The 14240-nt window shown below is 35.1% G+C and overlaps 1 pseudogene; it reads right to left on the bottom strand.

The window, feature by feature from the left end:
* Window positions 1-14240, bottom strand: part of LOC119605847 — a 50304-nt pseudogene that overhangs the window by 35020 nt on the left and 1044 nt on the right.

Genomic DNA, 14240 nt, shown 5'->3' with positions numbered 1-14240 from the left:
CAAAAACCAGATATTTAGTTCTAAACAAAAATTATTTTCATTAAAAAATTTAAGTATGAAGTGCATGAAACCCCCAAACAACACGTCATTTACATTTCCACAGTAAATGAAAAACTCTACTTGTAAAAACAACAACAACAAGTTACAACACTTGACTACTTCCATATGGGGCAGGCAATGCGTCCGTCCGTCCAACAATAATAAAACAATTTTCAGAATTATACTGCAACACCGATCGAGGCTGATGGCTGACTATACACTAAATTAACCCAAAATCAATCAGCAGCATTTACAATTGCAACAAAACAACAACAACAATAAATGTTTAAGTTTATTGAACAAGTGTGTTGAACATATATTTGTGGTTGTGATTGCAATTATACTTACAGTGGGACATAAAGATAAAATTAACAAGATTACATTTTTAAAGAAATCTAAAAGAATTTTTCTGGAAGAATCTGCGAAAATTTTCGATAAAAAAAAGATTTTTTTTGAAAACTTTCAATAAAAATAAAATTTTTTGAAATTTTTTATAGAGAAAAGAGAACTTTTGAGAAATTTTCTATAAAAAGAGAATTTTTGGGTAATTTTCTATAAAAAAGTCAATCAGTCAATCAAAAGTCAATAAAAAAGGGATTTTTGGAAAATTTTCTATAAAAAAGGAAATTTTTGGAAAATTTTCTATAAAAAAGGAAATTTTTGGAAAATTTTCTATAAAAAAGGAAATTTTTGGAAAATTTTCTATAAAAAAGGAAATTTTTGGGAAATTTTCTATAAAATTGAAATTTTTGGAAAATTTTCTATAAAAAAAAAAAAAAAATTTGGAAAATTTTCTATAAAAAAGGAAATTTTTGTAAAATTTTCTATAAAAAAGGAAATTTTTGGAAAATTTTCTATAAAAAAGGAAATTTTTGGAAAATTTTCTATAAAAAAAGGAAATTTTTGGCAAATTTTCTATAAAAAAGGAAATTTTTGGAAAATTTTCTATAAAAAAAGGAAATTTTTGCAAAATTTTCTATAAAAAAAGGAATTTTTTGGAAAATTTTCTATAAAAAAGGAATTTTTTGGAAAATTTTCTATAAAAAAGGAAATTTTTGGAAAATTTTCTATAAAAAAGGAAATTTTTGGAAAATTTTCTATAAAAAATGAAATTTTTGGAAAATTTTCTATAAAAAAAGGAATTTTTTGGAAAATTTTCTATAAAAAAAGGAATTTTTTGGAAAATTTTCTATAAAAAAGGAAATTTTTGAAAATTTTCTATAAAAAAGGAAATTTTTGGAAAATTTTCTATAAAAAGGAAATTTTTGGAAAATTTTCTATAAAAAAGGAAATTTTTGGAAAATTTTCTATAAAAAAGGAAATTTTTGGAAAATTTTCTATAAGAAAGGAAATTTTTCGAAATTTTCTATACAAAAGGAAATTTTTTGGAAATTTTCTATACAAAAAGGAAATTTTTGGAAAATTTTCTATAAAACAAGGAAATTTTTGGAAAATATTCTATAAAAAAAGGAAATTTTTGGAAAATTTTCTATAAAAAAAGAAAATTTTTGGAAAATTTTCTATAAAAAAAGAACATTTTTGGAAAATTTTCTATAAAAAAAGAAAATTTTTGGAAAATTTTTTATAAAAAGGAAATTTTTGGAAATTTTTCTATGAAAAAGAAAATTTTTGGAACATTTTCTATAAAAATGAAAATGTTTGGAAAATATTCTATAAAAAAGGAAATTTTTTGAAAACTTTCTATAAAAAGGAAATTTTTGGAAAATTTTCTATAAGAAAGAAATTTTTTGGAAAATTTTCTAAAAAAAAGAAATTTTTGGAAAATTTTCTATAAGAAAGAAAATTGTTGGAAAATGAAATTTTCACAGTGTCTTCCTGTATGTCTGGAAGGAACTATAGGCTACTTTTTATTTCGAAATTTCAAGTGGGAGGGGTGCCACGCCCACATACAAACTTAGTATTAAAAGTCACATATCTCAGAAAGTACAACAGTTAGAGTCTTAAAATTTTGTATGGACATCGTTGACATCCATAAGATTATTTTCGAATAAAATGGGCGGAATGGCTATAGTGGGCGTAGCACCTTCCATATGAAGAAAATATAAAATAAGTATATCTGAGAAAATATAGCAAATAGAGTCCTCAAATTTTGTCGGAACCACTTTAGTGTCAATATGATTATTTAAGGAAAAAGGGGGCGGACTAGAAGTAGGGGGCGTGGCACCACCCATATGAATTAAATACAAAAACTCGCTTATCTGTGAAACTATTAGCGTTAAAATCTTAAAATTTTGCACGAAGAACTTTAACATCCATGATCGAAAGTTTTCTATAAATAGAGAAATTATCGAAAATTTTCTATAAAAAAGAAATTATCGAAAATTTTCTATAAAACAGAAATTATCGAAAATTTTCTATAAAAAGAGAATTTATTGAAAATTTTCTGTAAAAAGAGAATTTATCGAAATTTCAATTTCACGACTCACAGTCTTCGGAAGATCCACCTCAAATTTAAAAATAAACAAAAAATCGTATAAAATAATAAAACGTATTTTTTTCTTCATCTATTTAATTTCCATATCAACATCACAAGTAGGTTGCAAGTTGCAAACTAAGTGTGGCAGTATGTGTGACTTAGACAATGCCACCGCAAATAAACCCTGCGGCTTCGAAGTGGAAATGCTAACACTACAAGATAGTGGCTTAAACAGTTGTTTCATCACCTACTAGACATCATAGAGATTCTAATTGAAAATACAATGACTATAGTCTCTAGATAGACTTAAGACCATCAACTAGACTATCAACTATAGATCCGGCAACATACCAGCACATAGGCCAACCTGACAATAAACCAGACCAAATACAGCATATAGATCAAACTACAGATTATTATAGACAATAGTAAAGTCCAGACTATAGAACATTATATATACCGGGATAAAAAAAAAAAACTGACTATAAATCAAAGTACAGTCTTTAGTTCAAAGTTTAGATCGCATTATAGAACAGACCCTACAATAAACTATAGATCAGACTTTATATTAACCAGTCTATTGACAAGGTTATTAAGAAGGCTATAGAAAAAACCAGAGTTCAGACTATAGACCAAACTATAAAAATTACTATAGATCAGACTATTAATCAGGCTATTGACCAAACTATAGACCAGATTATAGACTAGACTATATACTAAATAATATTGACCATGCTACGGACAAACCATGAACCAAACTAAAGAACAGACTATCAATCACACTATTAACGAGACTATAGACCAGACTATAGATCAAACTTAGACCATACATAGATCAGGCTGTCGACCAGATATATATCAAACTATAGATCAGAATTCAATCAGACTATAGAATTTAACGGACGTTGGACCAGACTATTAACCAAGCTATAGATCAAACATAGACTAGGGTAGAGTCACTAGACTATAGGCCAGACGATATATCAGACTATAGACTGCATTATAGAGCAGACTATCAACCGGACTATAGACTAGACTACCTAACAATAAACCAGACTATGGACTAAACTACAGACCTGATTACATATTGAACTATGGATCATACCATAAACTAGACTATTAACCAATCTATTGGTCGGACTATAGGTCAGACAATATATCAAAGTATAAGATAATACCAGACAATAGCCCAAACCATAGACCAGACTATGGCGGATTATCAACAAGGCTATAGACCAACCTATAGACGATATTTTAGACCAAACTATAGACGATACTTTAGACCAAACTATGGACTGACTAATGGCCACATATCAACTTGACTATATACCATAAACCATGCTATAGAATACACTATTGATCCGACCATAGTACAGTCTATACACCAGACTATTGGCTAAGCTATAGTCCAAACTACAAATCAAAGGAACTGTAGATCACAAATCAAGTTCGAAGATCAGCTTGTCAGAACTGCAGGGACTTAACGCACTGTGCCTTTAAAAGATTAAAATTTAGACACACATACGAGCATCGGATCATTTGAAATACATCATTTTACATTTGTTTAATGTAACAACTAAATTTAGCTGGTATTTTTCTTTATAATTTTTCTTGTTTATACATCTGTTGGATTAAACCGCAACAAAAACAATTCGAATGATGTTTATATTCGGCGCTACATGTTTTTTGAAGTCAAACAAAATTTAGGTTTCAGAAGAATAGAACAAGTAATCAGGTTATTTCAGAAACTGGAAAGTACGGTCAGTCACATGATCATAACTTGGTTCATGTTCAAACAATATCCAAGACAAATAGTCTTTATGAACTTTGACATATGTATTACCAATCATGTAATCGCATTACTTACACATCGAACTTCTCAAAGTCCGATATATGGGGTTTACTGGTCGACCTTGATTCCATAAAATTTCATTCGATTCTAACTCGTGTTAAAATCGTCTATTATTTACAATGACTTTATGCATTTGCTCTACATACGGTTTTTTTTTGGATCTTCTAAATTCATTAAGTTGTTTTGAGTTTTCTTTGGATTTTTCCATTTATATTTTTTTCTGACGGACTAAGTTTTCTAGACACAAAAGTATTGTTTGATGTGTGATCTTGTTTCTATTAAGAAGAATATTTTAAATCTCTTAATACTTTAATGCGGCACTTTAGTTGAACTTCTTCTTCGTCTTCTTGACACTCTTGAAATGAATCAAATTTATTCTTTTCATAAATTGTGGGAATTTATTTAAAACAATTTAAAATATTTAAACATATAGACAGACAGACACACAAATGTTTATTTAACGCATTGTGTATGTCACAGCAAAGAAAGGGGTTTATTTGTAATAAATTATTGCAATCTAAATACTAGGCATTGGGGGGGTGAGATGGACTTTGTTTGTTTGAAAATAAAGTCAAGGCTGTCATTTGATATTAAGTGCTTAAGTTGACAATGATCATTAATTTTTTTTTTCAAACAGAAATTTTTTGATTTCACAACCTAAAACAAGTGGTTCACAATTGGCCAACTTTATTCAAACTCAGAGTTAGATAGTATCTACATAAACCAACCTGTAGTTCTCTAAATTCGCAAAATTACAATCAACTAAGTTTATATTGCTCTTTTGGATCGGGATATACTATTCAAATGTTGTCTAAACTTGTTGCTAACCCAACGTACTTTGTTATTATTTAGTATTCATTGTATTTATTGTATTATAGTACTATCATACATATAATAAACAATCTGTAAATCACAAAAATCAGCACTGTTATAAATTATTGGCACCTCATTCATTAATTTTTGTTATTTTTACGACAGACGCATAAACAAAATAAGCAAAAGTATAAAAATATAGCAAATACTAAAAAAAGACTAAAAAAACAAAATTGATAAAAGTCGAAGACTAAATTTACTATATACCTACTTTAAATATAACGGAGAAATTGACCTCAGACTAAATTCTAACAGAATAAGTAATCGGTTTAAATTGGTCCTGGAATTAAATTGGACCATATAATAGGCTAAAGACTAGAGTATTGATAACAGACCAAAACTAGATTATATACTAGATATTAAACTAGACTACAGACTAGTATATAGTCTAGTCTATAGTTTAAATTACAGTCTAGATTATAGACTAGACGATAGGCTAGACGAAAGACTAGTCGATAGACTAGACTATAGACTAGACAATAGACTAGACTATAGACTAGACAATAGACTAGACTATAGACTAGACTATAAAATAGACTATAGACTAGACTATAGACTAGACTATAGAATAGACTATAGACTAGACTATAGACTGGACTATAGACTAGACTATAGACTAGACTATAGACTGGACTATAGACTAGACTATAGACTAGACTATAGACTGGACTATAGACTATACTATAGACTAGACTATAGACTAGGCTATAGACTAGACTATAGACTAGACTATAGACTGGACTATAGACTAGACTATAGACTAGACTATAGACTAGACTATAGACTAGACTATAGACTGGACTATAGACTAGACTATAGACTAGACTATAGACTAGACTATAGACTAGACTATAGACTAGACTATAGACTAGACTATAGACTAGACTATAGACTAGACTATAGACTAGACTATAGACTAGACTATAGACTAGACTATAGACTAGACTATAGACTAGACTATAGACTAGACTATATACTAGACTATAGACTAGACTATAGACTAGACTATATACTAGACTATAGACTAGACTATAGACTAGACTATAGACTAGACTATAGACTAGACTATAGACTAGACTATAGACTAGACTATAGACTAGACTATAGACTAGACTATAGACTAGACTATAGACTAGACTATAGACTAGACTATAGACTAGACTATAGACTAGACTATAGACTAGACTATAGACTAGACTATAGACTAGACTATAGACTAGACTATAGACTAGACTATAGACTAGACTATAGACTAGACTATAGACTAGACTATAGACTAGACTATAGACTAGACTATAGACTAGACTATAGACTAGACTATAGACTAGACTATAGACTAGACTATAGACTAGACTATAGACTAGACTATAGACTAGACTATAGACTAGACTATAGACTAGACTATAGACTAGACTATAGACTAGACTATAGACTAGACTATAGACTAGACTATAGACTAGACTATAGACTAGACTATAGACTAGACTATAGACTAGACTATAGACTAGACTATAGACTAGACTATAGACTAGACTATAGACTAGACTATAGACTAGACTATAGACTAGACTATAGACTAGACTACAGACTAGACTATAGACGACTATAGACTAGACTATAGACTAGACTATAGACTAGACTATAGACTAGATAGACTAGACTATAGACTAGACTATAGACTAGACTATAGACTAGACTATAGACTAGACTATAGACTAGACTATAGACTAGACTATAGACTAGACATAGACTATAGACTAGACTATAGACTAGACTATAGACTAGACTATAGACTAGACTATAGACTAGACTATAGACTAGACTATAGACTAGACTATAGACTAGACTATAGACTAGACTATAGACTAGACTATAGACTAGACTATAGACTAGACTATAGACTAGACTATAGACTAGACTATAGACTAGACTATAGACTAGACTATAGACTAGACTATAGACTAGACTATAGACTAGACTATAGACTAGACTATAGACTAGACTATAGACTAGACTATAGACTAGACTATAGACTAGACTATAGACTAGACTATAGACTAGACTATAGACTAGACTATAGACTAGACTATAGACTAGACTATAGACTAGACTATAGACTAGACTATAGACTAGACTATAGACTAGACTATAGACTAGACTATAGACTAGACTATAGACTAGACTATAGACTAGACTATAGACTAGACTATAGACTAGACTATAGACTAGACTATAGACTAGACTATAGACTAGACTATAGACTAGACTATAGACTAGACTATAGACTAGACTATAGACTAGACTATAGACTAGACTATAGACTAGACTATAGACTAGACTATAGACTAGACTATAGACTAGACTATAGACTAGACTATAGACTAGACTATAGACTAGACTATAGACTAGACTATAGACTAGACTATAGACTAGACTATAGACTAGACTATAGACTAGACTATAGACTAGACTATAGAACTATAGACTAGACTATAGACTAGACTATAGACTAGACTATAGACTAGACTATAGACTAGACTATAGACTAGACTATAGACTAGACTATAGACTAGACTATAGACTAGACTATAGACTAGACTATAGACTAGACTATAGACTAGACTATAGACTAGACTATAGACTAGACTATAGACTAGACTATAGACTAGACTATAGACTAGACTATAGACTAGACTATAGACTAGACTATAGACTAGACTATAGACTAGACTATAGACTAGACTATAGACTAGACTATAGACTAGACTATAGACTAGACTATAGACTAGACTATAGACTAGACTATAGACTAGACTATAGACTAGACTATAGACTAGACTATAGACTAGACTATAGACTAGACTATAGACTAGACTATAGACTAGACTATAGACTAGACTATAGACTAGACTATAGACTAGACTATAGACTAGACTATAGACTAGACTATAGACTAGACTATAGACTAGGACTATAGACTAGACTATAGACTAGACTATAGACTAGACTATAGACTAGACTATAGACTAGACTATAGACTAGACTATAGACTAGACTATAGACTAGACTATAGACTAGACTATAGACTAGACTATAGACTAGACTATAGACTAGACTATAGACTAGACTATAGACTAGCTAGACTAGACTATAGACTAGACTATAGACTAGACTATAGACTAGACTATAGACTAGACTATAGACTAGACTATAGACTAGACAATAGACTAGACTATAGACTAGACAATAGACTAGACTATAGACTAGACTATAGACTAGACTATAGACTAGACTATAGACTAGGTAGGTAGGTAGGTAGGTAGGTTGATAGGAGGATGTATACTACATCAAATCCGAAGAAATACACCTAGGCCACTATCGGGCCTGTTGTGCGCTCCAATTCAAGAAAAAAAAAAAAAAAAAAAAAAAAAAATTGTTCACTGAATGTATTATTTTTCCATGTTCAGAAACTCAGTTTCCTGGACGTAATTCCTAAGAATCTTCCAATCGGTGTTGGTTAAGAATGTTATTTCTGGAATAACATCACTTCCAAGATACTTGGATCTAACTTCGACGAATGCCTGACAATGGCAAAGAAAGTGCTCCAGAGTTTCACTGTCCTCTCCACATGCTCTACATTCGTCTGAATTCGCACGTCCAATTTTGTATAGATGTGCTCGTAATCCTGTGTGTCCACTGAGAATACGTACCATCATACTAACCTCAGACTTGCTCATTTTGAGAAGATTTCTCGTCTTGCTCTCATCAGGGTCACCCCATAGAATCTTTGTGGTTCTACCCACCGTTTCATTATTCCAAGAGGCCTTATGGGATTCTCTCATCCATATTTTTAATTCAGCTTTTGTTGCGTCGAATGGTTTTGCGTTTGTCAGGTTAACTACATCGAGCTCCCTTCCCTTTAAAGCTATTACATTCGCCCTTTCGTTGCCGGCTACTCCCGAGTGGCCTGGTACCCATATGATGTGAACCTTACCTCTGGGAGAGTATTCAGTTAAAGCTTTCTTACAATCCAATACGGTCTTAGATTTAATTCTATCACCTGATATCGCACAAATTGCCTTCTGGCTGTCGGTAAATATATTAAGCCCTGTGGGCGCCATATTTATTCTAATCCAATTTACACATTCCGTTATTGCTCGTACTTCTGCCTGGAAGCTTGTGTTATGATTAGGTAAACGGTGGTATATTTCTGTTTCTGGGTCTTCAATATAGAACCCCAGACCCACTTTGTCCCCTAATTTAGAGCCATCCGTGTAGCAACGGATTCCTACTGGTATTTGCTCTAATGTTCCGCTTGACCAAGACATTCTATCTGGGATTAGCGTTTCAAAGTTTCCGACATATTCAGTGTCTGGTATGCGATCAGGCACGTCCGATGAATGTGTATAACCTTCCAATGTGTCCAGTATACATTGATGACGTGTCCTATAACCGTTTTTGGCCAGTTCGCCTAAAGTAAAGAGCCGTTCGGCTGTAAGCGCCGCCTCATATCTTATATATGTTTCAATGGGTGGAATATCTAGCAACGTTTCCAGAGCCTTGGTTGAAGTAGTACACATGGCACCACTTATACCCAAGCAGCATGTACGCTGAACTCCCTGTAGTAGTTTGATATTACACTTTTTGTCCAAAGCAGTCCACCAGATTATTGAAGCATAAGCTAGAATTGGTCTAATTACACTTTTATAAAGCCAATTTGTCATAGTAGGACTAAGACCCCATTTCATGCCTATGGTTCTCCTACATATCGCCCAGCACCGATGTGCCTTGTTGATCCTATCCTCTATGTGGTGTCTCCATTTTAATTTCCGGTCAAGTATTACACCTAAGTACTTAACTTTGTCTGTCACCGGTATCTTCTTGCCCAAGAAGCAAGGTTCAGTATATGTAGAAATTTTTGTCTTTCTTGTGAAAAGACAGATTTCCGTCTTCGCCGGGTTAACATTGAGGCCTCTCGGTTGAGCCCAGCTCAAGGCCGTATTCAGAGCCTCCTCAGCTCTTCTACACAAGTAATTTGGATCCTTTCCCTTTAAAAGTATTACGACATCGTCTGCATAGCAGACAGGTCTAAGTCCTTTCTCGGTTAGGGTCCTTAGGAGGCTATTAATCGTGGTGATCCAGAGTAAAGGTGACAAAATGCCACCCTGTGGTATACCGCGAAATACCTTTTTCCTGATAGTTATATCGTACATCTCGCAGCTTATCCATCTGTTCCTTAGCATGTAGTTGATCCAGTTACGGAGCACCCGGTCAACATAAAACTGGTCTAGGGATTGGATAAGGGTATCAGTGTGCACGTTATTGAAAGCGCCTTCGATGTCAATGCATACTGCCAGTGTATACAGTTTGCTATCGAAAGATTCACTTATGTAGTGGACAACTTCATTTAAAGCGGTCTCCACCGATCGTCCCTTTACATAAGCATGCTGCTTATATTAAGGTCATTGTATGGTATGCTGCTTTTAACCATGCTATCGACTATCCGTTCCAAGGTTTTAAGTAGGAAGGACGTAAGACTTATCGGTCGATAGGACTTAGGTGTCGCATAGCTAGGTTTCCCTGGTTTGGGTATAAATATTACCCTTGCATCCTGCCATTTAACTGGGGTATATGCCAATTTTAAGCATGCAGTGAATATCTGTGACAGATGTACGGAAACCAGTCCCGCCTCCATCTGCAAAAGTGCCGGGAAAATTCCATCCGGCCCTGCAGCTTTATAGGGAGCAAAGCTCTTGATTGCCCCTTTAACCATGTCAGTTGTAATAACTATTTCCGTGTTACCCTCCCCTTCCTCCAATATCGGTTCATCTTTGTTATTCGATATACCGGGTGGGAAATGAGAATCCATTAGGAGTTTCATTGTCTCCTCCATATCCTCAAGCCTCCTGCCCGTGTCATCGATCATAGATTCCGGTTGGACATGAGTTTTGGATAGGAATTTTTTTATCTTCGATACCTCATTTACGCTATCTACCTGTTCACAGAAAAGTTTCCAGGAGTCTCGTTTGGCTCTTCGAACGATTTTCTTATATTCACCAAGTTTATTACGATACTCATCCCAGTATACTGCGGTCTTTTTACGCCGTGCCCGGTTAAATAGTTTGCGAAGAGTCTTCCCAAGGTTCCGGATCTCCCCAGTTACCCAGGGTTTTTCCTGGGCAGATCTCCGCTCTCGCAGAGGGCAGCTGTCCTCGAACGATTCAACCAGGGCACTTGTGAACGTTTCCACTTTGGCATCTATATCCTCTTTATTTCGACATTGAAAAGTGTCCTGACCTAAACGGTTCTTTAGTAAGGCCCCGAACATTGTCCAATTAGTTTTAGACTTATTCCGAAACTTTATCGGCTTTGGTGGTGGCCTTAGTATTTTGAATCTTATGTACCGATGATCAGAAAAGGAGTGCTCGTCCGAAACTCTCCAATCCTGAATTTCGTTTATAAGCTCTTCTGAACATATAGTTATATCTAATACTTCTTCTCTGATTCTATTGACGAAGGTAGCTTTATTACCTAAGTTCAATGTTATCAAGTCTTTAGTATTAAAGAAATCCATGAGGGCTTGTCCCCTGCGATTGGTGTTTGTACTACCCCAAGCTACATGATGCGAGTTGGCATCACAACCTATTACAATTTTCTTATTTTTCCTTTGTGCCTCTTCAACCAGTTTCATCAGATCCGACGTTGGTGGTAGGGTCGGAGAATCGAAAGGCAGGTAAATAGATGCAAGGTATATGTTGCCTCGACCTTGCTTCAGCACCGTTGCATCCGATGTTGATAATCCTGTTGAGAGGAGAAAACATAAGTTCTTGTGACATAAGATACATGTTCTCGGGCGAGATCCTGTATCAGCGTAGAAAAGTTGGAAATTTACGTGATTTAATCCAGAAACCTTGTTGCGAATCGTCCAAGGTTCCTGGATTAAAGCTATATGTATTTTACCTGTGTTGATTTTAGTCATCAGAGCGTTGGTAGCTGTCTCGCTCCGATGGAGGTTTATTTGGATAACCTCAATCATGGTCATCCATTAAACTGTCTTCCAGCGAGTTGGTGGTCACCTCCTCGCTCTTTGGATTTGACTCCTCCGGATAGCCTGAAGTGGCTATTAATGCAGTGAGTACTGTTGATGGCACTGCGGTGTCCTTATCAGGCATAGGAATAGCAGTATTTTTAATAGACACATTCCCAATTCTGGAGAGCATTGCTGTTCTGTCTTCTGGCGGGTGAGTGATTTCCTCCTCGCTTTTAGGATTTGACTCCTCAACATTGCTAGTACTTGCTAATGATGCTTTGGGTACTGTCTTAGGTGTTTTAGTGTCCTTGTCGGGGCCGGTTTTGACAGCCCTTTCAATCGGCGCCTTCCCAATTTTGGAAAGGGCAACTACACTTTCTTCTGGCGAGTTAATGGTAAATTCCTCGATTTTAGGATTTGACTCCTCAACGTTATCAGTAGTGGATACTGTGGTCTTAGGTTTTTTAGTGTCATTTTCGAGGCTTGTTGTAACAGCCCTTCCAATCGGCACCTTCCCAATTTTGAATATGACAGATTTAGAGGCGAAGTAAGCCCTACCTTTATTCTTGGCAAGACTAGCCATGGATTTCTGGTCGATACCTATTACAAATAAAGTTCCCTCAGGTTCTTCTTTCCTGTAAAAGACATCCCATTTTTCCACGGCCAGCTCAGCATTTTGACCTCCAAGAATTTCCAGTATACGTTCATTAGCCAGTTTACTGCCCCATCCTTTTATGTAGACAGTGGACTTTAGGAGCACCGGAAGCTCGCTCTTCTTTGCCAGTCCCAGCCTAGCGCCGTCCCAGGGAGGAGGGATACTTTCCACCAAGTTCTTTAGGGTGCTAACACATTGGTGAGATGCCAACCTCATCAACATCACGCCCATGCTGAACTCGCAGCTCTCGCTCTCTATTGGTTGTTTGCCCTTTGAAGCTATTGCATGGTCCACTATCTTATTGTTGACCAGGTCTTCTATTTTACTCTGTTGGTCTATTGGAATTTTGCCTGTCGGATTACCGGCATCGTAAACTGCATAGCAGAGATCGTCCCGGTGCCTACTTCTGGCAACTTTGGCGTAAGATGGCGGCTCTTTACCTTTTCCTCCGTCTAGCTTCTCCTTCCTCGTTTTTCGGGGCTTCTTTTGAGATTCCCTTACCTTCGAGGTTGATTTCGCCGACGTGTTCGTCTTCGGAATATCTGGCTTGGCGTTGTCACCCTTACTCGCAGGATTCTCACTTGAGATTCCTTTGAGTGAAGTATGGCTTGGCTTCGACTGTGTATTAGAAGACGGGGAGCTCTTTTTCTTCTTAGGCTTATTCTCAGTTGTCAACTCCTCGGGTGACCTGATCCTTTTTGCCTCAGATCTTGTGAGAGAGTCCGATTCCTTTGGAGTGTCGTGGGATTGACTAACTATGATTTCCTGAAGCATCTTTTTCAACTTCCTCCTCTGTGCTCCAGAAAGTCTTTTCTTAGTAATAGGTAGTTTAGCTATGCTATCACTCACCTCTTTCACCATTTGCTCTACTTCATCCTTTTTGGGATTTGCTATAATGGTATTATTATTATTATCATCTGAGGATTCAGAGTCGGAACCCTCACCTATATTTAAAGGCTGAGGTAGCTTAGAGCTCTCTCCGAGTACATCCTTCTCTTTCACCCCTATATTTTTGCCAGCGGCATGCTGTACACTTGACGCATTGTCCGCCACGGAGGCCAAGGTACCCACCTCCGTATAGACTAGACTATAGACTAGACTATAGACTAGACTATAGACTAGACTATAGACTAGACTATAGACTAGACTATAGACTAGACTAACTATAGACTAGACTATAGACTAGACTATAGACTAGACTATAGACTAGACTATAGACTAGACTATAGACTAGACTATAGACTAGACTATAGACTAGACTATAGATAGACTATAGAATAGACAATGGACGAGACTATAGAATAGACAATGGACGAGACTATAGAATAGACAATGAACGAGACTATAGGCTAGA

The sequence above is a fragment of the Lucilia sericata genome, unplaced genomic scaffold (genome assembly GCF_015586225.1).
Source record: "Lucilia sericata isolate MDLA Ls3-8-SP2 unplaced genomic scaffold, ASM1558622v1 Contig000526F_arrow, whole genome shotgun sequence".
Classification (NCBI taxonomy): domain Eukaryota; kingdom Metazoa; phylum Arthropoda; class Insecta; order Diptera; family Calliphoridae; genus Lucilia; species Lucilia sericata.
Note: the sequence above shows the minus strand (reverse complement) of the source record. Positions and strands in the feature narration are given on the sequence as shown.